This window comes from Lissotriton vulgaris, chromosome 5 (assembly GCF_964263255.1).
Source record: "Lissotriton vulgaris chromosome 5, aLisVul1.2, whole genome shotgun sequence".
Classification (NCBI taxonomy): domain Eukaryota; kingdom Metazoa; phylum Chordata; class Amphibia; order Caudata; family Salamandridae; genus Lissotriton; species Lissotriton vulgaris.
The window spans coordinates 1515929897-1515955023 of NC_141693.1; the positions used below are offsets into that span (position 1 = coordinate 1515929897).

A 25127-nucleotide genomic window follows, 5' to 3' on the forward strand; every position below is an offset into this window, starting at 1 on the left:
ATGCAACAAAAATAATGTAAAAATCAGATACAGTCTCTTCAAAATTTAAATAAGCGCTTTTCATTAACATTCAAAAGTCTTATCCATAGTGCATCAGATTATATCACTGCATTGACAGACATGTATTAAAAGTAATAGTTTTTAAATATGAACTTAAAAACATTAATGGCTTTGCCCCTAACGACAATGCCATTAATGATCTAAGAGGCAAGTGCGTAGTTATTTGAACCCTAAACATGGGTTATACTCTTATTATAGATAAAGCAACATTATAGACTATTTTTTTTTTCACAATTTTTTTATTTAACAGGTGTTTATCTACATACAGTACCGTTCCGTGTCTCATTTCACTACAGCGAGGGTAATACAGCGTGGTATCCAACATTAATATCGCACCTGCGCGCAGGCTATGTGGTAAAAACGATTAAACTTTTTTGTCCCCTCCTTCGCGGATTTTTTGGGGAGAAATGAAGAAATGAGAGAGAGAAAGATAAAATCAAATATAAGAGGTGCTTATATGGTGCCTACCCTGAACTCAAGTGTTTAAAGGTGCTCTACTATGTGATAATAAAGATCTAAGAGGATCTGTGAAATAAAATGTTTGCCTAGGATCAAACAATTTGGACAAGCAGGGAAGCCAGTATTGATTCCAGGTCATCTGGTTTCACATTTTGAAATTCAGCTACCTGATGTATAAATCTATCTATACCTCTCTCCTGTTTTATATCAAAGGTCAGCATTTTGACTTTTATTATTGGATCACGACAAAAAAACCCTACACAGAAGTAGTAGGCCCGATGCAGGGTACCCAGATCGAAAATTGCAATCCGAGAATTAATGTATTTGGTGGATGTCACACCCTACCACACCGCTCTGACCTTTTTTTTTTTTTTTTTAAATTTTTTTTTTCTTTGGTAATCCTCATATATCACAAATGGAACTCTTGATGGGACACTGGCTCCTCCATGCACTACTGGCCGTTCTGCACCGACCCATGTTAGTTTTGGCCTGATGCAAGTTGGTTTGCCCGTACCCTCAAGCAGCCACTACCTTCCCCTCCAAACTCCTTTTCGACGATCTGTGTGCGCCCCTTGCTACTTAGGAGTACGGGGAACCAGCAGGGCTCCAGACAAATCATTGGAACACCAATCATCGAGATTGCCATGCCACCAAGGCTGCCCAAACATTCGTCTCACTTCTGGGATCACATGCCACATCTGATTTGCAAGTTAACATAATCTGCCTCAGGCAATTAGCAAAGGTAGGGGGGGTTGGATCTTTCCATGCCCTACAAATCTCGCGCCTTGCTAAGAGGATGATAAAGAATACGAATTTAGTGGGAAGGTCATTCACCTGATAGTTCGTAACAAGCCCAAACATAACTGTAAACCTTGGAAGTGCTATAGGCATTGAGAGTACTTCTTCCAAAAATTCCTTTATCTTCCCCCAATAGTCCGCCAATTCAGGACAATCCATAAACATATGAACATCGTCTGCCCTCAAGAGGCCACACCTTGGGCAATTGTAGTCAATATTTGAGAATTTTGCCAGTTTCTTCGGAGTTATATAGACCCTATACATGGTGTATATGTGGTTTCTTTTCAGCGCAGCCGGCTTGATTACAGCATTTAACACCCTGAAGGAGTCGTACCAGAAATCCATAAAAGGCCCGTTGGCCGGGGTAAGAAAATTGCACCACAATTTACTGATTTCAGCCTCCGTCACATCCTCCCCCTCTAACATTGCCGAATACCAAAAAGAAATTTGGCTTTTCCACTTACCCCTTCTGGCTACAGCATCAAATTTAGGGTTAGGGGGGTTATTATCATTGGGCATCCCAGATCTCGCTGTCCACCAGCCTGACAATTGGTAATATTTAAACCGCGTCAGGGCCCCCCTAGTTAGATTGGACAATGTGTCCCAGCTTAAGAGTTGGCCATCTCCCTGCAGGTCTCCCCACCTCTCCAGCCCTGCCTGCTTCAAAGGTAGTGATAGTTGATCATTAAGGCAGGCTGGGAGGCCTGGGGAGTCCCATATGGATGCCTGCGGCGCATAATAAGAAATGTTTAGTTTAGTCCTTACAAATACCCAATTTTTCAAAGCTGACCTTAAAATCTTCAACCTTACTTTTTTAAAGAATTTTGGGTCCCCAAACTTGTAAAGAAAGAAACTAGATCCCTGAGGAACGTCCTTTAATAAAACAGAGAATAGCAATCCCATTGATGATTGGTCCATACGGCCCGCCATAATTCTAAAATGCTTAAAATGAAAAGCATGGCAATACAACATTAAGTCTGGAAAGGCAAGCCCTCCTGTCTTGAGACCCCTTCTTAATTTCTTCCATGCTATACGAGGGCCTTTGGCATTCCAAATGAATGAGCCCAGTTTTCCTTGTAGTTTTAACACCGCTCTGACCTTGAAGTACATCTACAGTTCACAACACTAAAAGTGGCATGATACCTTGACTAGTGTATAAAAATGATTTTTTCAAACCCCCTACCATATGGTAGATTTTATAATCTACAGCTACAATCAGAAAAAGGGGCAATTCCAAGAATTGGACGAGGTAGGTTCACTCACGTAAGTGACATGCTTCTTCATTTGCCACCTCTTCCCACCCTGGTAAGTTTGTACTACAAGGGCGGACTATGGTGGGGCTGACCTGAGAAATTTCTTAGAAATCACTTATTTTTTTCTGGATAAAAACTTGGATCCAGTTCAATAGTTCTCAGCACAGGTTTTGTCGATAACCAAACAGGTATTTCCCAAGGACGGCTTCAAACATGCGAACACACTTTCAGTGATCACAGGCCTACCTCTAGGGTTCAGTTTCTGTAGATGGACAAGCCCAATGGGTGGGCCATCCTGCTCTATTTTCGGAGCAGACCTCCCTCCTGATTATGCACAGGTGCTGAACCTTGCAAACAAGATTTCCGGCAATCAGTAGAAGAAGTACTGCCCCCTCCTCCTTCAAATACCAACAGCTGAGCAGACCACTCTGTCCTTACCATTTGGCTGTTGAATAGGGCACAGTAGGACCAATGTGGACGCTCTAGCTTGACGCAGTGGGTTTAATGCCATAATAAACAAGCAGAAATCTGCACATACGACACCGCATTTATAATTGCTGAGAGGTATACTTACCATCGCAGCAGAACAATGTGTTTTCTGACGCTTTTTGTTACTTTGTTTTCATCTCTCCTCATATTGCATTAATAATATGATCACACTCAAAAGGGTGTGACTACAGGAGGCGTCCACACCTAACAGACCATGAGGCAATCCTCTTCTTAACACTAAGTAATGGAATCAGGGGGGGTCCAGCACGGCTTAGGGGTGGAGGGGCAGGTACGGGCTCGCGGGCTGCTTTTAAAAAAAACACAGCAACAAAAAACATACCTTGTCACCGTCGGGTCCTGCGTCTTCCCTTCTGGTCCTCTTTGTCCTACTCCAGGTCATAACAGAAAGCAGGAAGCCAGGCTTCTACCCTTAAGCCAATCACAATGTTCCAATGGAGCGTTGTGATTGGTTTGAGCGCAGTGACACAGCCCTCAGTAGGAGTGGGCATGTTCTCCATGCAGGATGTAATGCAGCCTGCATGGAGTACAGGGGAGTGTGCATGACTGTTTTGGGCGACCCGAGAGGGCTGACCATACAGTCATTGCGTACAGGAGTGTCTACCATTCCTCCCCTGCAGTTTCGGCCCAGCCCCTCATGCACTGCCGCAGCAGGAGGAAAAAATAAAATTCCGGTATTATCATTTTATTTTTTCCTTTCTTTGCTGCTCTTGGCAGAGGAGCTGCCACTGAATGGAATCACTTTGGGCTGATTTATGAAGTTCCTTTTCCCTCATGTGTGTATTTTCACCTGTGCGTGCATGGAATGAATGAATTCATTTTCACTGTGTCACGTGTGTTTTTGTCTTTTACATTTTTAATGTACAAAACTGTTAGAATACATTCTAATGATTCTACCATGATGGGAAGTTTACCATTTTCAGTTGCTTTGTGAATGTCTCTCCTGCTGCTACTTCTAGAGATACCTTTGTTTGTTATCGTTCCCTCCCAACCAGGTTAATGCACCTGATGAAAATATTTAAATTAAGAGAGGTAGGTCCTCTCTTCACATGTCCTAGAATTCTCTGCACTATTAGTATATTGGCGTAGGTTCGCCGACACGTGACCCTGATGAATACCAGAGACTGTTTAGCTCTTAAGAAATTAGGAAGAAACATGTTGGCTAGATAATTCAGCGGTGCGTGATGGTCATTGTAACCATAAACGTCCTCTGCCAATATCTTTTTTTTAAATAAGCATAGAATACCACCCGAATAAAGGATGCTTTGTGGTTTATCCTAAGGCTTTTTCAACTATTGTACTGGACCCAAGTTTTTACTCAGAAAAAAATAAGTCATTTCTAAGAGTTCCCTCAGGTCAGCCTCACCCTGAGCTTGAGTTTGCCCTGGTAGTACCACCTTACTAGGGTGGGGCGAGGTGGCAAATGATGAAGCATATCACATTACATGAGTGAGCCTACCTTGTCCAATTCTCAGAATTGCCTCAGTTTTCCTGGAGGGAGTGTAGCAGTAGGTGATGAGATTTACATTATGTTAGGTGTGTTGAAAAAAATTATTTTAAAACACTATTAAAGGGTATCATGCCAATTTTTGTGTTGTGATGGTTCGGTGAGGGCAGGCGTGAATCCACAAGTGCTTTTGACTCTTTGTGTGTTGTATGGTACATCTCCAGTTCACCCCGAAGGAACAAACGTTAGAGACCAACAGCCCCTGTGTATGGGAGACTCGCAAGAGTGGGTAGAGGGCCAGTAAGCGCATGGGGTGGTCTGTGGCTCCTGTAGCACAGTATACCCAGAAAGACAAGTAGAGGGAAAAGGCTGCAGCTCCCGTGTGCCCCGAGAATGTGAAGTGTTGTCTACCGCAGCTGAGTAGTAAAGGGGGGCTGCTGCAGCCCCTATGTGCTCTTGGATATGGTGTACAGACTGTACCAATAGGGAGCAGAGATGGGGTATGGCTGGAGCTTCGGTGTACAACGAGGATGTGGGGTATAGTGTTCTATCAGGGAACAGTTTGTGGTGGGCACTGCAGCCTGTGTGTACCCAGAGGAATCAAGGTATAGTGCACCTTGAGGGAGCAGGTGGGGGGCTGCCCATCTTGATTAACCAAAGGATGAGGAGTTTACTGTTTCTAGAGGAACTAGGGCTGAAGGCCTTGTGCTCCCACTATGGCCATCCAATGCATGTATGTATGTGGTATTTCTAAATGCAGCAGAACGCCGTGGAGGCTCACAATAAAACATAAAGTAGGTAGATTGCTTGTGGACAGTTAATGCACTGTGAGGTAATGTTCTATATAGGGTGGGTCTTCAATCTTTCCTAAACTGGAGCCTTGTTGGGCAGTCCTGATGAATACCTGGATGTTGTTCCTGATCCTGGATGCACAGATGGAAAGGCCTCCTCCCTTGGTTTTTTTTGTTGCACTTCTTAATCTGTGGTGTGATGGTGTCCTGGCTGAGGGTGTTCTGCAAATCACCAGAGATGGTGAACTTACTGCAAGATAAGTTGGGATGCTGGTTGGGATGGATTTGCAAATGATGCAACTGTTTTTTAAAATGGTGCGGTTCGGCAAGGGGTGCCAATGTAGTTCCATCAGCAGGGAAGGTTATGTGTTCATATTGCTTCATGCTCTCAATGAGATGTTGTGTGGCATATATGATGCCTTACAGGTTCCTAGTGTGGAGTCACGGAGACCATTGAGTAGGGCATTACCACCATCCAGATGAGAGTATATGAGAGCTTTAACAGCAGTTCTGAAGTTGGTTTCTGCACAGAATTATTTCAGGTTCTTTAGACTAGGCCATCTTTGTATTTTTGGGGAATGTGTTCCTTGAGGACAAGTTGATGTTCAAGGTGTGTCCAAGTGCCTTGGCATTCAGTAAAAGTTGGGGTTCTTAGTAGGCATGGGTGGTAAATTCCGTTCCGCTTGTGTAATTTGGGTAATTTTGCCTTCCACGGAGAAAGCAGAATTGCCAAAAATTCCGCGATCTGCGGGCTTCGCGTAATTTTTTGCTTGTTCGCACTTTCAAAATGCCTGTTCGCAAGATATTCCTTTCCGAGCACTCAGTGTCCGCGAACAGGAAAAAAGCACCGCGAGCGAGCGGAATGAGCATTTCACGTGTTCGCAGAACTTTTGCGTGCTCGCAGAGATTTTTACCACTTCACGGAGCTTTGCGTAGCACGACTACGCAAATTCTGCCCACCTACATCAAGGTGTATGTCACAGGGCCATGTTTGTACTGTTTCTTTTTTGTTCTTCTTGGTAAATCACAAAACTTATGTCTTAGGTTGAGCTTCTATTGTGTACTAGACATCAAGCAGAGAAGACTTTTATGTAGAGTTTGGTGTCATCGACATATTGGTGAATCTTGATACTGTAATCTTTGACTAGAGTACCAAGCAGCTGCATGTAGAGGTTGAAGATGGCAAGGGACAGAGCTATGCAGGTGATATGGATATTTTTGGGACCTGGAGGTGTCCAGATGAACAAACTGGTGGCAGTTGGAAACTTTGGAGGAGAACCAGTGAAGGATATTGCTGGTGAATCCTTTTCGAGACTTCAGGTTGAGTGTGAGGTGTTGATGGTGTCGATGGCATTTGAGAGGTCCAGCATTATCATGAGGCAGGGCTTATCTTCATCTGTTGGTCAGGAAGATATTGTCTACAATGTGTACGGTAGTGGTCTCCGTGCTGCAGTGGGATCTGAGGCCAGGGTGGTTGATGTACAGGAGGCAGTTATCATTAATGTGAACTTGGAATTGAACATAGACTGTTTTTTCAATGATCTTGCCCATGAATGGTACATGAGTGACGACCGATATTTGGCGACGTCCTCAGGGTCTACTGTAGGATCGGGAGGATTTGGCCTGTCTTGAGAGCTTCTGGGAAGATGCTTTCAGTAAGGGAGACACTGGCAATGGTGGGTAAGGGTAAAAGAGCATCTCCATGAAGAACGAAGGAAAGACATCATCTTAAGAAGTAGCCAGACACTGGACCGGGACTGGGATAATCCAGATCACTAAGCTCCCTCCGACTATCTGCTGATGTGGGGCAATACAAGACTCTGGTACAAAGGGTGATTGAGTCTCTCTGAGCCTCTAGAGCAGTATAAGACAATAGCGTTTTAATGTGTGAATATGTTTTCTGAGAACTGAATAGTTGCGGTGGAAGCACAAGCATGATATGAGAGGACTGACAGAAGGGGGACGGTTGCCGGCAACTCCCTGTGTTTCTTTTTGTCTTTGGAACCCCTATTTGTGCCACTGTGGGTATGTTCCTTGACTCCCTCTAGCTTCATTGTACGGTAAGTGCTGTTCTTTTAGTTTACATGAGCAACACCAGCAGTGGTGGCATTGGGCACACCTAGACCCAGACCCCGATGAGGTATCACTTTTACTAGTAGCGGCAGAGCTCACTTCAGAAGCTCCGTCAAAAATATTTGTGGGCACTCTCTTCACTATTCTCATACACTGTGTTGAAGGGTATCATTTTTCTAGACCAGTGGTTCCCAAACTTTATCGACCCACGGCTCCCTTGACCCATTGGCCCCTGCCCCTGGCTCCCCACTGTTATGTTTTTTTGGCGGGGATGTTCGCCCGGCCTCGGGAGTACTTGCATTTTCCTCCCTTAAAAAATAATTGGGATGAAGGTATTCTAATCATATAATGAAAACACAAAAATAGGCTGCCCCTGTGTTTTCATAGTGAAGTGGAGGCTGGCTCGCTCCTAAGCCTGTGCCTCTAGTTCCCACCCTTAGCAAGCGCTGAGGTTAGTGTGTGTGGATTATAATCATATACACAGGGTATTTTGTATTACTAAGGCAGTGCCTCTAATAAAATATTCCTAGTTACACTTCTTTGCCCATGCCAATTTTAGAGTAGCCTCTCAAATTTGTTATCCTACTTACAGTGCTAGACCGCACCCCTATGCATGTAGGCCCCGTTGCCAAAGTGTTTCTGCGCTTGAAGAATATTTGCATGCACTTCCATTTCTAACCACATCATAAGTGCCAACACACCTGTCTCGGCAGGGTGACTTTTGATTTTGTAAACCACATCTAGCTTTATTTTTGCTGTCTCCTCCCTAAAATTGCCTCCAAATCGAAGAATGTAAAATAAATTCCTCATATTTTTTTTATTTTTTTTAAACGTCCCTCTTTCTTGCCTTCAAATATTGGCATTATGCCGTATATGGTGTTTTACTTCTGTGTGCTCAAGGAGTGGGCAGGCCTGTCTGGAAGTGTGTGTGTACTGAAAGAAATGTGCACTGGAAGTTCCTATGATTCAAATACAAATGTCAATACTTAATAATACTTAGTGTGTTTAATAGAAAGCACAGCTGTACTTTCCTGATAACTTGCATTGGTGTAAAAATGCATTTGGAAAAAACAAAACTATTGACGAGTCTAACAAAATAAATCAGACATCTTCTGTTTACTTTGGGAGTGTTGGAACCAGCCGCAGCCGGCAGTGGGAGTACCTGCAGGGCGGTGACGTGGGGTGGGGGGTCAGGGGGCGTGCCAGGGTGGGGGTAGTAATGTATGGATTATGGAGTTTTACAGGTAAGTAACCATTTACCTAAATAAAACGAATTTCGTTGAGTGCACTTCATCCCCAAATGTGATGCAGTGCGCTCAACAAAATTTGTTTTATTTATTTAAAAGTTTACTTACCTGTAAAACTCCGTAATCCATACATTACTACCCCCACCCTGCCCCTCCCCCTCCCCACATCACCGCCCTGCAGGTACTCCCACTGCCAGCCGTGGCTGGTTGGAACGTGTGATCCAGGGAAATATATATAGATCATCTCCCTCGACATGCCATCAATTAAGCACTACGTTTACAGCTTTAGGCATATTACTTACAAATCATCGACATCATGTGGAGTGGTGTGGCTCACTGGTTAGAGGTGGCAGACCTGGAAACAGAGGACAGCCCGGGACCAGGGTTCAATCCCCGATGCGGCAGGGTCGTGAACCAGGGTCAGCGGACTCGATAATTCTCGCCTCGGTGCCTACTCTAACCAGGGATCACACTCGGCAACTCTGGGCATTAGCTGCCTCATCTCCACAACGGCCCCCCACAAACGCCGGGGATGCCTGGTTTCACCTTGGAGATACCCAGGAGGGAACATCTCACAGGGAAAGCCAGGACGGGTTCCCCAGCGGTCTATAGCGCTAGGACACCTCCGGGTAGCAGTGCGCTTTACAAGACACACACATTTACATGTGTTTAAGTCTAATTAGTTTAACTAAAACCAACAGACCCTTCAACATTAAATGCATTAAAGTGCTTGGTGCTCAGCTCCCCTGGATAGGTTTGGCGACTTCCCAGTGACCCATGGCACACAGTTTGGGAACCACTGTTCTAGACAATATGTTGGGTACATTGTATTGTAAATAACATTTATTTCAGCTTAAGCGATTTAACAACTTCTGCAGTGGATTTAGAGTTATTGCTCAATAAATTTTAGTGACAGAAATTACAAATGTTGCATGACATGGTGTAGACCTAGTAGGATGTGGAATTTCAGGTTTTAGTTTCTGGGGCTAGCAGTGGCAAATGGTGCATTCTAAAAACACACTGAACAGTTGCATCGATCTCCCTCCAACGGGGCTTAATAAAAAAACTTTGTTTCCTGGGTTCGAACTGGGATGGCATGCTCAGCAAAAAAAACAACAACGATGGATTAGCCCATATCTTTGACTGGGGGTTAATGTTTGATTTGTTCAGCATTCCGTCCATCATCTGCTCTTTTTGCCTTTTTAGCCTGAAGCTGCCTGTGTAATGCTTCCTGCTTTGCTGCCTGCTCCATTACTGGCTGTTGCATTATTGCCTCCTGGGTTGATGATTGCTGCTTTACTGTCTCCTCAAGAAGTGCCTGTTCCGTCACTATAATTTGCTGTTCCACTTCTCGGTTGATGCCTGCTTTGGGACTGTTAGTGCCCCTTTCATTACTGAGTGTTCGGCTGCTCCTTCATTGTGGTACCCCTCTAATGCCAGCAGAGTTATTGCCTGCCCTGTCAATATCTTCTCCGGTGGCGACTGCTCCTATTGCTGCCTCTTCCGTGCTTACATGCTTTCGTCGTTGCCTGCTCCGACATCTTGGAGCGGTGCTCTCTATTGATGCTCTCTATCGATCGTGCCTGTGACCGACCCCCGGACCTCCGCCCGCCGCTGCAGGCAGCAGCTGTCAGAGGAGCTTCCTCGGCTGCGCGAGGGGAGGGGCGGGGAGCTCTGCGGCCTCCCCTGTCCGTGGCTGCAATTGGTACAGTCCAGTCGGGCTCTTGAAGTGGCATCTTTTAGGATTGCGTCTCTGACGGGCACTGGTCTGGACGCCCTAAGACCACTGGAACCTCTGGAGACACTGGGCCCGTGAGAGCACCGGGGCACTAGAAGCACTGGGAACACTGGACCTGTGGGAGCACTGGAGGCACTGGGATCGCTGGAGTATCCGCGGCCAGAACAGCGAGCCCTGGGCAGTACTTGAGATCCGAAAGCAGCTGGAGCCAGGGCAGCGAGCGCCTGACAGCACTGGGAGCACTGGGAGCACAGGAGCACGGGAGCACAGGAGCACGGGAGCACAGTAGCACAGGAGCACGGAAGCACAGGAGCACGGAAGCACGGAAGCACAGGGCAAGCAGCGCCATCAGTCAGCTGAACAGAGCCAGTGTCTGGAGAAACTAGGGCAAAGGCAGCGCCGCATCCACTCGGGGTCTTTGAGGACGCTGGCACGGGCCACAGGGCCAGGCTACGGGCGCGGGGGCCCAGAAGTACACGGTCAGCACTCAGGTACGTGAGTGGAGTTTGCTGTTCGTAGAAGCGCATCCCCATTGCAGGGCATGCCTGGCGTGCTCATCACATATCATCTCCACGACAGGACATCTCCTGTGCATCCCCTGCCCATCACTGGCCATGCCCACTACAGGGTATCTTTGGACTGGGCATGCTCAACACATGGCATGCCCATCACATACGCATGTCCAACGCAGAGCATCTCCTTCACAACCAGCTTCTTCCCATGGCCTGTCCATGTCCATGTCCATCGCAGGTCATGCCTGTCACTCAGCCTCTTCTTCCCATGGCCTGCCCTCCACGGGTCTTGTCCATCGCAGGTCATGCCTGTCACCCAGCCTCTTCTTCCCATGGCCTGTCCATGTCCATGTCCATCGCAGGTCATGCCTGCCACCCAGCCTCTTCTTCCCATGGCCTGCCCTCCACGGGTCTTGTCCATCGCAGGTCATGCCTGTCACCCAGCCTCTTCTTCCCATGGCCTGTCCATGTCCATGTCCATCGCAGGTCATGCCTGCCACCCAGCCTCTTCTTCCCATGGCCTGTCCATGTCCATGTCCATCGCAGGTCATGCCTGCCACCCAGCCTCTTCTTCCCATGGCCTGCCCTCCACGGGTCTTGTCCATCGCAGGTCATGCCTGTCACCCAGCCTCTTCTTCCCATGGCCTGTCCATGTCCATGTCCATCGCAGGTCATGCCTGTCACCCAGCCTCTTCTTCCCACGGCCTGCCCTCCTCGTGTCTTGCCTATCGCAGGTCATGCCTGTCACCCAGCCTCTTCTTCCCATGGCCTGCCCTCCTCGTGTCTTGCCCATCGCAGGTCATGCCTGCCACCCAGCCTCTTCTTCCCACGGCCTGCCCTCCTCGTGTCTTGCCTATCGCAGGTCATGCCTGTCACCCAGCCTCTTCTTCCCATGGCCTGCCCTCCTCGTGTCTTGCCCATCGCAGGTCATGCCTGCCACCCAGCCTCTTCTTCCCATGGCCTGCCCTCCTCGTGTCTTGTCCATCGCAGGTCTGTCAGCATCTTCTTCGTGGGGCTTGTCCATGACAGGTCGAGCCCATTACAGAGAGCCAGTTTCTCAATTTGACCCCACAGGCTAATGACCAGTGGCATCTTCATCACGGGGCATCCCCACTCCAGACTATGCCCGTCACATGCCGGGCATCGCCTTCACATGTCCCCCGCTTTGCCGGTATTCCCTCCGGGCCTCTGCAGCACAGTGTGCAGCGGTCAGACCTGCAGCCGGCATCTTCGTCACGTGATCTGCAGAGCCGGCGTCTCCAGCACGAGCGGCGCTCTCTCTGCCCCAATCTAGCGGCCGGAGGCAGTGCTGTTCGCACCTGGCGGGGCTGGAGGGGTGAGGCAGTGCGGGGTCACTCTGTGACCTGCCCGGCTCTGTCCAGCCTTCCTGGGAGCAGCTGCTGCTGCTTGGGAGGTGAACGGGATAGCGGTAGGACCACATGATGCTGAGGAGAGGGAGGTCCAGACAAGAAGAGAGCTCGCAGGCAGACACCGCCGCGCACAAGCCAGACACGGGAAAGGTGTACAGATACAGGCAGGGTGGACACAAGCATTGGCAAAGCCAGTAGGTCTGGACATTGCGACGGTTATTGTCTTTGGCAATATGTTTTAGCCATTTTGTACACCCGTGTGGCTGCTGTTCAGTATGGCTAAATGTTAATGGCTTGGTGTGGGGTGGGGTAGATTGGAGTAACTTGGAATATGGTAGACTTGGGTGGAGTTGAGTGGGGGTAGAGTGGAGGGGGATAGATTATGGAGAAGTGGGGTAGAATGTGGTAGATTGTATTGTGGTAGATTGGGGAAGAGTGATGTAGACTGAAGTGGTTCAGCTTGTAGTGGGGTAGATTGGAGTGGAGAAGAGTGAGATAGATTGGAGTTCAGTGGGGTAGATTGGAATGGAGTGGGGTGGAATGGGATAGATTGGAGTGGGGTAGAATGGATTGAGGTGGATTGGGGTAGACAGGTAGAGTGGGGTACACTGAAATGGAGTAGGGTAGATTGGAGTGCGTAGACGGGTGGATTGTGTTAAAGTAGAGTGGGGTAGATTGGAGTGGGGTGGAGTGGGATAGATTGGGGTAGATTGGAGAGGAGTGAGGCAAACTAAGGATGGCTGGAGTGGATTGGGCTTGATTAGAGTGGAGTGGGGTAGACATGAGTGAAGTAGAGTGGGGTAGATTGGGGTAGGGTGGAGTGGGGTTGATTGATTGGATTGAAGTGGGGTAGACAGGTGGAGTTGAATAGATTGTGGTAAATTGGGGTGGGATAGATTGTGGTAGATTGGAGTGGGGTAGATTGAGCTACATTTGAGTGGGGTAGGTTGGTGTAGAGTGGGGTAAATAAGAGTGGAATTGGTTAGATTGGAATGGAGTGGAGATTGAAGTGGAGTGCTGTAGATTGGTGAACAGTAGAGTGGGGTGTATTGGGGTAGAATGGAGTAGGGCAGAGTGGAGTAGGGTTTATTAGTATGAAATGCAGTGGAGTAGATTGGAGTGGGATAGGTTGGATTGATTAGAGTAAGGTAGATTAGAACGGAGTAGGTAGATTGGAATAGAGTGGAGTGGGGGTAGATATGAGTGTGGTAGATTAGAGTGGGATATATTGGAGTAGAGTGAGGTAGATTGGAATGGGATAGAATGGACTTGGTTAGATTAGGGTGGGGTAGATTGGGATGGGATACGGTAGAATGTAGTGAGGTGGGGTAGATTGGAGTGGAATGTAGTAGATTGAGTAGACTGGGGTAGATTCGAGTGAAGTGGAGCAGTCTGGAGTGGAGTGAGATAGATTGGGGTAGAGTGGAGTGAGGTAGATTGGGTTTTAGTGGGGTATATTGGGTGGAGTGGGGTAGATTGAAGTAGAGTGGATTGGGGTAGATTGGAGAGGAGTAGGGTAGATTGGGTTGGGTAGATTATATTGGAGTGGAGTGGGTTAAGTGGTGGGGAGTGGAGGGGCATAGCGTAGAAAGACGTCGAGTGGAGTGGCATGATGTGTAGTAGAGTGTCTTAGAGTGAAGGGGGTAGAGTGGAGTGGCATACCGTAGAGTGGAGTAGCATGTCAAGTGGAGTGGAGTGTAGTAGAATGGAGTGGCATGGTGTAGAGTGGAAGGGCACTGAGTTGAGTAGAGTGTTGTAGAGTGGAGTGATGCAGAGTTGAGTGTTGTAGAGTGGAGCCGTGTAAAGTGGAGTGGGGTTGTGTTGAGTATGCATGGTGTGAGAGTGCAGTGCCATTACAGACAACACATTTCCAATGGAAATTACCATTACATTTGCCCAGACATACAGCTTTACTGTGCACAAACGATAATGTGTGGATATGTCAATATGTAGTGTATTGATATGTTTTGATCATATTCAAATATTTATCTCCACCATACTTCAGAATTACAAAAAATATGCTTAATTTCAACATTCCTAATTCTGATAGTCTTTGTTGTGTGCTAAAAAACCAACATCCTACAGCTTGATTCTCACATGGGTAGTCAGCAGGATGGATTGTCACATACATTCCCTCACTTTGAAGTTAGGGAAAGAAAAGTAAACACCAAGCTTCCTAGAATACAGAGCCTGACATTTGACCTGTCTTTGAATGCACAGCAAATGTGACAAGGTAAGAATAAAACCTAAAGGCCTTTTTATAGAAAGTGAGTACACTATGGACAAACTCAAGCTCAAGCTCGACTGCCTTAAACTGCCTTAAACTAATAAATTCTGCAAATGAAAAGCAAGCACATGTGAGTTACAAACCAAAAAGTCAATAGTAAGCAGTGGGCGAAATGCATTCCCAGGGAAGCTTCCAGAATGCGTACAAGTCATAAGTAACACAGACAGCTGCAATGTCAGGTAGGCTGTGCCCTAAAAATGGAGAGGAAGGGACTAGAAAGACAGCAAGAGATGGAACGCACATGGCTTTTTCTATTGCACATGATACTATTTATCCCGCGTCTGAACACTCCAAATGTTGTAGATGAAGGTAGCAAGGAGCATGGGGTGCTTGAACTTTGCCAAGAGCACACATGGGTGTTCTCTGAGGGAAATTAAATTATTAAATAGCTTAAGACAGAAGAGAGATAGCCACACATCTGGTGAAATGTAGGTGCATATGTAGTGAAAATACAATAGGCCATAGACCGCAATACAAAGAGCAGTCATGAAGAATGGTATAGAGTGTACGTAAGCTTTCCAGGCAAGTAAATAGGCCTCTTCCTAGCCTTAGAACCATTTCTTTTCTCCAAACTAGAATCACCACTCAGGGATTCTATGGAAACAAATGGTACTTTTGTTTAACCCCAAATATACTTACCACCAGGGGCAATGCCCATTGGGCTAAAAGATCTTCAGACCCCAGACACGTTTCTGAACGGAGCCTTCTGCAACTTCCAGGACTCGTAAAATTCTTTCACTGATGTGTGCTGTGCTGTGATGGAGTTGGGGTTTCGATTTCAGCATCATACACTGTATTTTGCAGTTCATCCAGAGATTGAAGTGCCTTAATGAAAAATATGGGGACTGTGATTGTGTGTGCAGTGAGGGCAGGGGCAGTGGCAGTGGCCCGCTCAAATGAAAACATAAACTGTGACTATTGTGTTGGCCTTTCACATTCAGGTAACTGTATATAAAATAACACACACCTTAAATGAAAACAAGTGAAAGTTAAATAAATTGCAGTGAATTCATTCTTTGGTGTTATGAAAGCTGAGTTGGCTAATCTGATCCATGCAGATGTCATTGTAACCAGAATGTCACATAACTGAATCCTTGATGGTGTACTGGTGAACAGTGATGTTTATTTATAGTGCTGCAAGGTCCCAGCCTGCAACTGAAAGCACTGTGAATATGCAAGTCAGTATTTTAAAATTGTATTACACACAATTGAAGATAGGCCGACACAAACTGTACAAAGAGATGTAGCATTTTAAGTAAAACAAGTGTCTTGAAAAATATATTTTATGTAATAAGCAATCTTACTGTGCCTTGTGAAAACCTTTAAAAAAGTATTTTTCCATTAGGATACACTCCAAAACTGAGGTGATAACTCACTTACAGACCATCTCAGATAGAACTAATCGTTGTCACCATTAAGCTTCAATGAACTCCATCAACTAAAGCCATATATTGTTCCTAAGCAGCCTATGGATTTGCTGATTAACCAATTGTTCTCATTTACAATCCTTTCAGATAGCAGCCACCCTGGTGAGAAAGGCTTGTTTTTTCTTGCACTGTCTGCCTCTCCCTTGGTTTCACAAAACAGGAGACTCCCCTCCCTTCCCTATCTTCAAAAGACACCTGAAGGTCAGCATTATCCATTTTGTAAGGGATGCATGGGAACTGTTTTTTGTAACAGTAAAAAAGTTTGGGAACATCGTTGGCAAAAGCTCTCGTCCCCTTCAGCCACCGAGGACATCCAAAAGCCATTTACAGTTAGATAAGGCTCTGTTTTTCATAGTTTCTTGTGCCTTCTGGCAGTGGTTCCCAAACTTCAGCTACCGACGGCTCCCATGACCCATTGGCCAATGCCTGTGGCGCCCCACTGTTATGTTTTTTTGGAGGGGGGGAAGGAGGGATGTAAGACCGTACTTGCATTTTTCTCCCTGTAAATAATTCGGATGAAGCTGATGAAGGTATTATAATCATGTACACAGGGTATTTTGTATTACTAAGGCAGTGCCACTAATAAAATGTTCCTAGTTGCACTTCTTTGCCCATGCCAATTTTAGAGTACTCTCTCAAACTTTTTTAGCCTACTTACAGTGCTAGAAAGCACTGTAAGTAGCTTATGTGCATATTTGCATGCACTTCAATTTCTACCCACGTCATATGTGCCAACACACCTGTCTCGGCAGGGAGACTCGTGATTTTGTAAACCACATACAGCTTTATTTTTGCTGTCTCCACCCTAAAATTGCCTCCAAATCAATGCAAATAAAATAAATTCCTCTGATTTTTGTGATTTTTTTTTTAAACGTCCCTCTTTCTTGCATCCAAATGTTGGCATTATGCCGTATATGGTGTTTTACTTCTGTGTGCTCAAGGAGAGAGCAGGCCTGTCTGGAAATGTGTGTGTACTGAAAGAAATGTGCACTGGAAGTACCTATGATTCAAGTACAAATGTCAATACTTAATAATACTTATTGTGTTTAATAGAAAGGACACCTGTACTTTCCTGATAACTTGCATTGGTGTAAAATGCATTTGGGAAAAAAACTATTAATGAGTCTAACAAAACAAATCAGACATCTTCTACTTACTTTGGGAGTGTTGGAACGTGGGTATCCAGTGAAATATATAGATCATCTCCCTCGACATGCCATCAATAAAGCACTACGTTTACAGCTTTAGGCATGCTACTTACAAATCATCTACATCATGTGTTTAAGTCTAATTAGTTTAACTAAAACCAACAGACCCTTCAACATTAAATGCATTAAAGTGCTTGGTGCGTGGCTCCCCTGGCTAGGTTTGGCGGCTCCCCAGGGAGCCATGGCACACAGTTTGGGAACCACGGCCTTATGGTGTTGCGGTGTCTCTGACAAGTCAGCCCACTTGCAAGGTGCCCATAGAAGACATAGGCCCTCATTGAGAACAGTGCAGAGCTGAATTTCCAAGAAGATACTCGTGAGATCAGGAAGAAAGAACCTGATTTTACCGACTGGTAAATCTAGCTGGTGTGAGAAAAGTCTGCATTGAAGCTCGGTCCCCTTACATGGTTTCTGGCCTAACGTCAGAAAAGCCATGAGGGGACCATTATATGTTTTCCCCTCCCAGCATTCTCTTTTTCTTCCTGCAGTCGCCTCTGAACCTCCCTGCACTCCTGCCTTACAACAGAGTAGGTGTTAAATATGTGTTTCAAACCTCACGGAAATGGAATGCCATGCAGAGTATCTCTTCATAAATCTGGGTCCGCCCAGTAATTCTCCATTCTGTGGAGTTTAACTGGTAATTGCTGAGTACTGGTGAATTGTAACCACATGGTACTGGCAATTACTGGTGTGGCGTTTGCAACCCACCAGCACTGTGCAACTTTTAATTGGGCTATAGTGGGCACGTAAAGTACGTGAGGATAGATCATCTAGGATGGAAGGCCCCCACATTCCCCCACATGTACAAATATGCTGCAGGGATACTTCACCACACTTTGACTGTAAGAATCAACAGAGAATGCATGGTTACATCAGAATGTAATAGAGAGAGGCAGTGATATTATATTGTATTGTTATTTGTGTAGCACTTTCCAAACCGTTTAAAGGCCCAACGCACAACTATGGCAGAAACACTGCTTGGTTTTATTTTCTTAATGCTTTGAACTCATTTATAACATCAGGCACTATTTATACAGAAACCTGCAAAAAATAATATAGGTTTTAGCAATGGTCTGATTCATGTTGCAGCCCACCAAAGGCAGACTGCTTTTTTGAGCCCAGGTAATTCTTACCTCAAGCAAAGTATATTGTGGGCGCGGTAGTCCCTGTTGGACTGTGAAGTCTATATGACTTTTTACTTCCACAGAGGCTGTTGTGGGGGTAGAGTCGGCTCACTCTTGGGCCTAGTAACTGCATCTCCCAGTAGTAGCTCCTTTATCTTTGTGCACATTCTTAGCCTGACTGTTTCAGCCATATCCACACATACACCCTTCAAGCACAGGCCAGACTGCACTCACTCCCTCCTGTCAATCAATTCAAATTGAATGCTTAAGCAACCTGTCTCTTAGTCATTACGTTCAAGCAGAGGCATGGCAACAAAATGTATTATGAGCATCGACATCAAAACGCTCCTCATACAGGCTGCATATAACAAACCTATAGCACCCCATGGAGCAGCATGCTACCCCTCTACAAATGTGCTCCGGTGCCTCTTTAAAATGATAAACCACTATTTAAATAGAATTAGAATACAATGCAACAAATTCAAACTCTGCAGAGATGCAATGCTATACTAATAGCAATAACGAGTTAAGCAAATCTCTATTGACATATCCAATGCCAGCCTTCAATAAACTTACACATTTTACTTAGACCTTCATTCAAAATTGTATTTTAAATTCCAATTCATGTGCAAAAAAAATGCTTGTACGCAAATTGGAATTCTGAGTTTCACAGCAATTACCACATTCTGCAGTTTTATCCTGACAGATTAAACCACAAAACGCCTGAGGAAATCTATCAGGTTAAAATGCCAAGGCATAAATACAAAACATGCAATAGTCACTGTGGTAAAAAAACAAAACAATTTTACATTTCCCGAGGTGGTGAACTTGGGAGAAGTTAATTACGTCGCCCATTAAATACCCCATGCTAGCGTAGCAGCAATCACCAAACTTGGAACCATAGCCTTATTAGTCTCTAGATATGTCCCTGTGTTCCTATTCTGAGGATATCCATAGAGGGACATAGCTTAAAATTTATCAGTTTCAGTTTTGAGTCACCAAGCCCACCTAGCTTTGCCCCTTATAGGTCGAGCATGAGCAGTACATGTAGTGCTCTGCGAGCCATGCTGTACTGGAGTATGTACTTGAAGCCCCGCCCACTCTCTGTTCTTTTTTGTCATTGGCTTGTGTCATTGTCCTTCATAAATGCTGGCTTCTGATTCGGTATAAGGCTTGTTAGTCAGTCCTTAGTACCGCCTTGTCTTCATTCGTAACCTCCCACGAGGACTGGCCCATTTACTTCGGTTGTTACACGGTAGTCTTCTTTATTCTGGAAGCACTATTTTGTTTTATGAGTTTCTCTTACTGCAGGAGGGACAAGCATTTGGAATGCAATAGGTCTCGCATTTGCGAGAGTTTAAGCTATTGGCATTGTAAATGACAAAGCCTTTTATTTATGTTTTAAAAAATTAAAACATAAATAAAAGACATTGTCATTTACAACGCCAATAGCTCAAACTCGGGTAAACGCGAGACATGTTGCATTGCAGATGCTTGTTCTACCTGCTGTAAACACCTAACCTCTTATAAATCCTGACTTAGGGGGTGATTACGATGGCGGACAGACTTCAGTCCATCCGCCATCGTATCAGGAAGTGGGACCGCCCACCTACAAGGTGGCGATCCCACAAGGCTGATTACAATGCGACCGCCACCACGGCGGTCGCACTCCCCATATTTTACATTGCTGCGGGTGATAAGGCAGCACCACCCGCCGCAATGTAAAAACACCACATTTCACTTTTCCCTGCATTACGTTTAGGCACCATGCGGTGTCTGCAACATGGTGCAGAGAAATGTAGGGGGGGCACCATATGTGCCCCCCCAAACCCAAAGTGCCAGGGGGAAAGCGGGCCCGCTAAGGGCCCACAGAGTCCATCCCTTCATCCTTTCCATGGCAGGTAAACCGCTATGGAAAGGCTGGCAGGGATGAACCATCGTAATTCCCACTGCGGTGCCTGGTAGGCACCACCACCATTTCAGGGATAGAGAGGCCCTCCGCTGCCCCTGCGGGTTCAAAGAGCCCCTCGGATGCATGGCGGTCAGAGTTTCAGACAGCCACTGTACTGTTCGCCTTCATAATATTGCGGGCTGAAAATGGCCTCATGATGGTGGGTTCATCGCCATCGTAATCATTCCCTTAATTCTTTGCCCTGGCAATAAAATTAAGTATGGTAAAAAGAGGAGTGGGGAGTAGGGTCTGGGATGTGAATGTGTGTGTAAAGGGGTAAATGTGTCTTGACCTATCTATTTGGATTATTTTCTACAGTCACCAGCTCTGTCTTTACTCTTGCATTATGATAACATCTTAGAAGACAACTCAATAGATAATTAAGATCATGCATAGATTTATTAAGACTGCCAGATTTGTATAATATGTAACATTCTTGGTCTACTATACACAAGTAGACCATGCTAAAAAGAAGATGTATCACCTTTTTGGATAGTCAGCAGTCAGGGGGTGGGGGAAAACCTGTGGTCTCTGCCACTCATGTTGAGGACTGTAAGACATTTGTAAAGATCCCCGCCTGCCTGTATTTCTGTTCTTTGAGGGCAGCCTTGGTGGCGGCACCTCCTTCAGAGCACTGCAGGTTTGCTGAGCAGGCACCATTTTTAGAACATCCACTCAGCAAAATTCTCTGCATAGAGAAAACAAACTCTCAAAGTGAGAGTTTATTTTCTCAATACAAAACTCTAAGGACCTAACACACGGGAAGGTAGAGCTCTCTCTCCAATTGGGAGCCACTATACAATGTCCCTACTTGTATCTACTGTACCTCAGGCAGGGACAATTAGTGAAGGTAGCCTCACCCTCCATAGGGTTGGAACACCATCATTGTGACTTGGCAACCCTTGGCTGATGGGTCATAAGGACAAAGTTTACACCAGCCGAGCCAGTGAAGGCTCCACCGGAGTAACATGGCCCTTTTGCCATCGCTAAGTAGAGCAGAGAGTTTGGCAGTGCGGATGCCCTGTCGATTCATGGTGGTGCTCCTGCTGCCAAATTCTAAATAGGGCCCTTTGTGTTCGCCTTTGTCTTAGCTGCTGATGTTACCAGCATGAGTTATAAAAAAAACACCAAAAATGATGTGATAAACAGCAAAGCATCATTCTTTAGAGAGAAGGACGGGCTAACATTCTCTTTCTCAGGCCCCCAACTCCCTGATGGCTGTTTTCAAGGCAATCTTCAATCTCACTAATCTGCCCTGTGTCAAAGTGATTACTCTCCCTCGCTAGTTGTTTCTGACGATTTGGCCTGTTTTTTCTGTGAGAAGATCATGATTGTATTGCCCAGCTTCTGGTTTCATCCTGCAGCATGCTTACAAGCCTTAACCCTTTTTTGCTCTCCTTGCACTACTCTCCAAATACCTAAGGAAGAGCTTTTTTCCTCACTTCCTCTGTAAAGTTGGGCTCCTCAGATGACATATTTCCAGTAAAGACTCTAAAATATGTATCTGCGCTCGTTCCACCTGCTTTTGCCTTTAACAATAATATGTTGTTTTTTGCTGACACTCCCTAGTGCAGGGAAGAAAGAGGTCTTCAATCCCCCTTTAAAGACGTTAATCTTGGACCACATGGCAGAAGCTAACTGTAGGGTCAATTTTCCTTTGCCAGCAATCACTGCAATTGGTTAGAAGTACTGGCTCACCAGCTTTCTAGCCATCTGTAAGAGCTCCAGTTACTAGATGCAGCCAGATGAGTTTAAGAACTGGCTTAGGTATTGAGACTATATTGAATGACAAGATTACAATAAAGTCATTTCTACCTGCTGCATCTTGCTGTTGCAGCTGTGTGATAATGTTACCTCCTAATGAGGAGCGTAAAGAAAATAAATATTTGTATTCCATGGCACTTGAAGGCGTGTGTTGTAAATCCTACCATAATTACTTGAATGAACTTTTCAATTGTTATGTTCGTCTTCTTGGGTTAGCTATTTACAAGCTTCACGGTGTTCGGAGCATGGCAGTGTGACTTGTCGTGAATTTCCCAAAATGTAACAGGCTTTGCAAAGCTTGCCATAAGCTGCACAGGTTGCCAGTGTCTATTTGCCCACTGAACCCCATGCTACTTATGTTCTCTCTTCTTAGGCTGAGTGATCCGTTCATTTTGGCCCTTCTCCCTTGCTGTCAGTCCCTTGAAAGGCTGCGGGGTTAAGGGAGAATGCTCCTGCTCTTGTTGTTTGCTTCGTCTCTTTGGGATACACAAGTCTGTCCTGCACTAACCCGGGAAACATCATTTACCACGAAGGCATTACCACTAATACCGTTTACCACGGGTCACTTACCACGCAAACGTCTTTTCAACGCGGGCGCCTTCCATGACCGTCTTTACCACGCAAGTAAGTTCTGCGTGGGCTGGGAGGAGACGTGGTATTCCTTCCAGTCGTTCTGCGGGGGCTGGGAGGGCTCGGAGGAGGGCTGGGGGGGTCTCCCCCCCCCAAAAAAAACAAACAAACAAAGGAGCAGGTAACTTAACTAAAAAAAACGCACTTCAGTACCACTGAAGTAAAAGGAAAGTGCCTCCCCCAAAGACGTGCCGTGTACATCAAAATAGCAGTCCTTTTTAAATTTTGGTAGACGTGTTTTGACGCTTGTTTCCATGGTAGATGGAAGTAAGGGCTGCTGGTGAAAGACGGGAAGGTGACAGGTAAGAAAATAATCTTTATAAAAAATATATATATATATTTAAGCGCACAGTAAAATAAAAGAATAAATAAATCTAAGGTAATTTGTAGTTTTTAAATGTTGAAAAAACGATCGATTGGGTTGTAAAGCAGTTACTACATACTCTAGAAATACTTTTTTGCCGATCAGTTTCATTATGTTAATTACAGAGACATTTATGCTTAATGGACGTTTCTACGCGTGGAATAATCCTTCGTTGAAAATTCCAGCGTGGTAAAGCCACTTGCGAACTAAAATTCGCGTGGTAATGCCATGCGTGGAACTAGTAATCGTGGAAAAATCATATATTCCACTAACTCAGGTAGCATTCTACATTTAGAAAGGCTCTTAAAATTCATCTATGTCATTAATTACCTTCGTATCGTTTCTGATGTTGGTATTCAGCTCTGTTATTCGGCTCAACTCGTATCTTCAATGCATAGGTCTTCAGTGTATTCAGTGGCTGCCCTCAGACATCAAACACACAGCTGTTCGCAATGTAGCAGAAATAGAGCAGAAGTGATGGGTTCTGGCTTTGGTCCGTGGTGATGGAGCATAATCATTTGAGGGACAGCTCAGGTGTCTGGTGCCTGACCTATTGGTAGATTGAGAGATAGCTCAGCTATGTGAAGCTCGAACAAATAATTTGTCTAACCAGAGACATACCTCTGCCGCCTAAAGCTAACACCTCAATCAGTTTCTTATAGCGCATTGTAAGACAGACATAGTATTTGCTTAACGTACAGCTTGTGTTTCCTCTGCGATGGTGTCTGCACAGAGACAGTACACCAGCTCTCCCCTTGTGTAGACATTGCATTGGTGTGTCCTGTCTCTTCAAATTAGTGTAGTGTGTAGTTTCATAAAAAGCTTGTAAAACCTAATTCTGCAGTCGAAACTAAACCTGGATCTGTCAAAAGAAGCATAACATCGATTTCATGTATATTAGTTTGCCAATGTAATATGATCACACAAAGAAACACTACTTTGTGCCACTTGTTCCAGTGTCACAATGACAAATTTATAACAATGTTGTCTGCCTGGTGACACTCTTTTGCCCGAGTCAAGGTTTCCCCTTTCTCTACTCTGGCCAGGCTAAATACTATAATTAAACCACAAGAAAAAAAGCTTGTAATAGCACACCCATTACTATGTAAAGCAATCCAAGAAAGTGTTGGACAGATACTAATCACAATCTAAATCAGTATATTTCTAAGCACATGAGGTTAATTCAGTGAGACAAATGATATACAGGGCATTAAGATAGTCTACGAGCGTCATCAGTTGATAATTCTTTTTATTGGTTTCTTAAAGATTCCCAGCACACGATTTAGCCGACACCTGTTTCGTCTGTACTCAGACTTTTTCAAGACAAAATGGGAATATTGAAGCAGTAAAGTCCAATATGGATCTGTCCAAGTAGTATGTCCGATTGCATGTTCACAAGCCCAAAATGTTCATGTGGTATAATCGATGGTCCAAAGGGAACAACTGCAATAGGGTTACACGGTGCAATACTAGGTCCCTAAGTCCAAATGATGAGCTGTGCACTGCTAAAGTCTCATCCTGTGAGTATTGTCGCATGTGCTTGAAAGCAATACATTTTTTGTTGTATATGCCGAACGTAACCGTCTTTGCAGTGCGCTGCATCTTTATGATAAATTTAAAAAACGGGGCACGACCATGGTAAGTCTGCAACCCTATATACGTTAGTGTCTCAACAGCAAAAGCACGGGTGTCTGCTCGTGTGTCCGCACGTTTTTGAAATGTATCATAAAGATGCAGAGCACTGCAAAGACGGTTACATTCGGCATATACAATTAACATTTTATTGCTTTGAAGCAAAAGCAACAATGCTCATGGGATGAGACTTAACCAGTGCACAGCTCATCATTTGGATTTTGGGACCTATTACTGTACCATGTAACCCTACTGCAGTTGTTCCCTTTGTACCATTGGGTATACCACATGAACATTTTGGGCTTGTGAACACGCAATCAGACGTACTACTTAGAAAGATCCATACTGGACTTTACTGCTTCCATATTCCCATTTTGTCTTGAAACAGTCTGAGTATAGACGAAACACGTGTCGGCTAAATCGTGTGCTGGGAATCTTTAAGAAACCAATCAAAAAAATTATCAACTGATGACGCTCGTGGACTA

General features: G+C 45.2%; 1 protein-coding gene across 7 annotated transcripts in view; it reads left to right on the forward strand.

The window, feature by feature from the left end:
* The window catches only part of AMPD2 (adenosine monophosphate deaminase 2), a 664925-nt gene that overhangs the window by 382034 nt on the left and 257764 nt on the right, over positions 1–25127 (forward strand). The window contains exon 1 of one of the 7 annotated variants that reach the window (XM_086923575.1): positions 10345–10864. The exons of the other annotated variants lie outside the window; for them this stretch is intronic. The gene's annotated coding sequence lies outside the window, so the exon portion shown is untranslated. Of the gene's footprint in view, positions 1–10344; positions 10865–25127 lie in introns of those variants that run through there. 7 annotated transcript variants of the gene reach the window in all.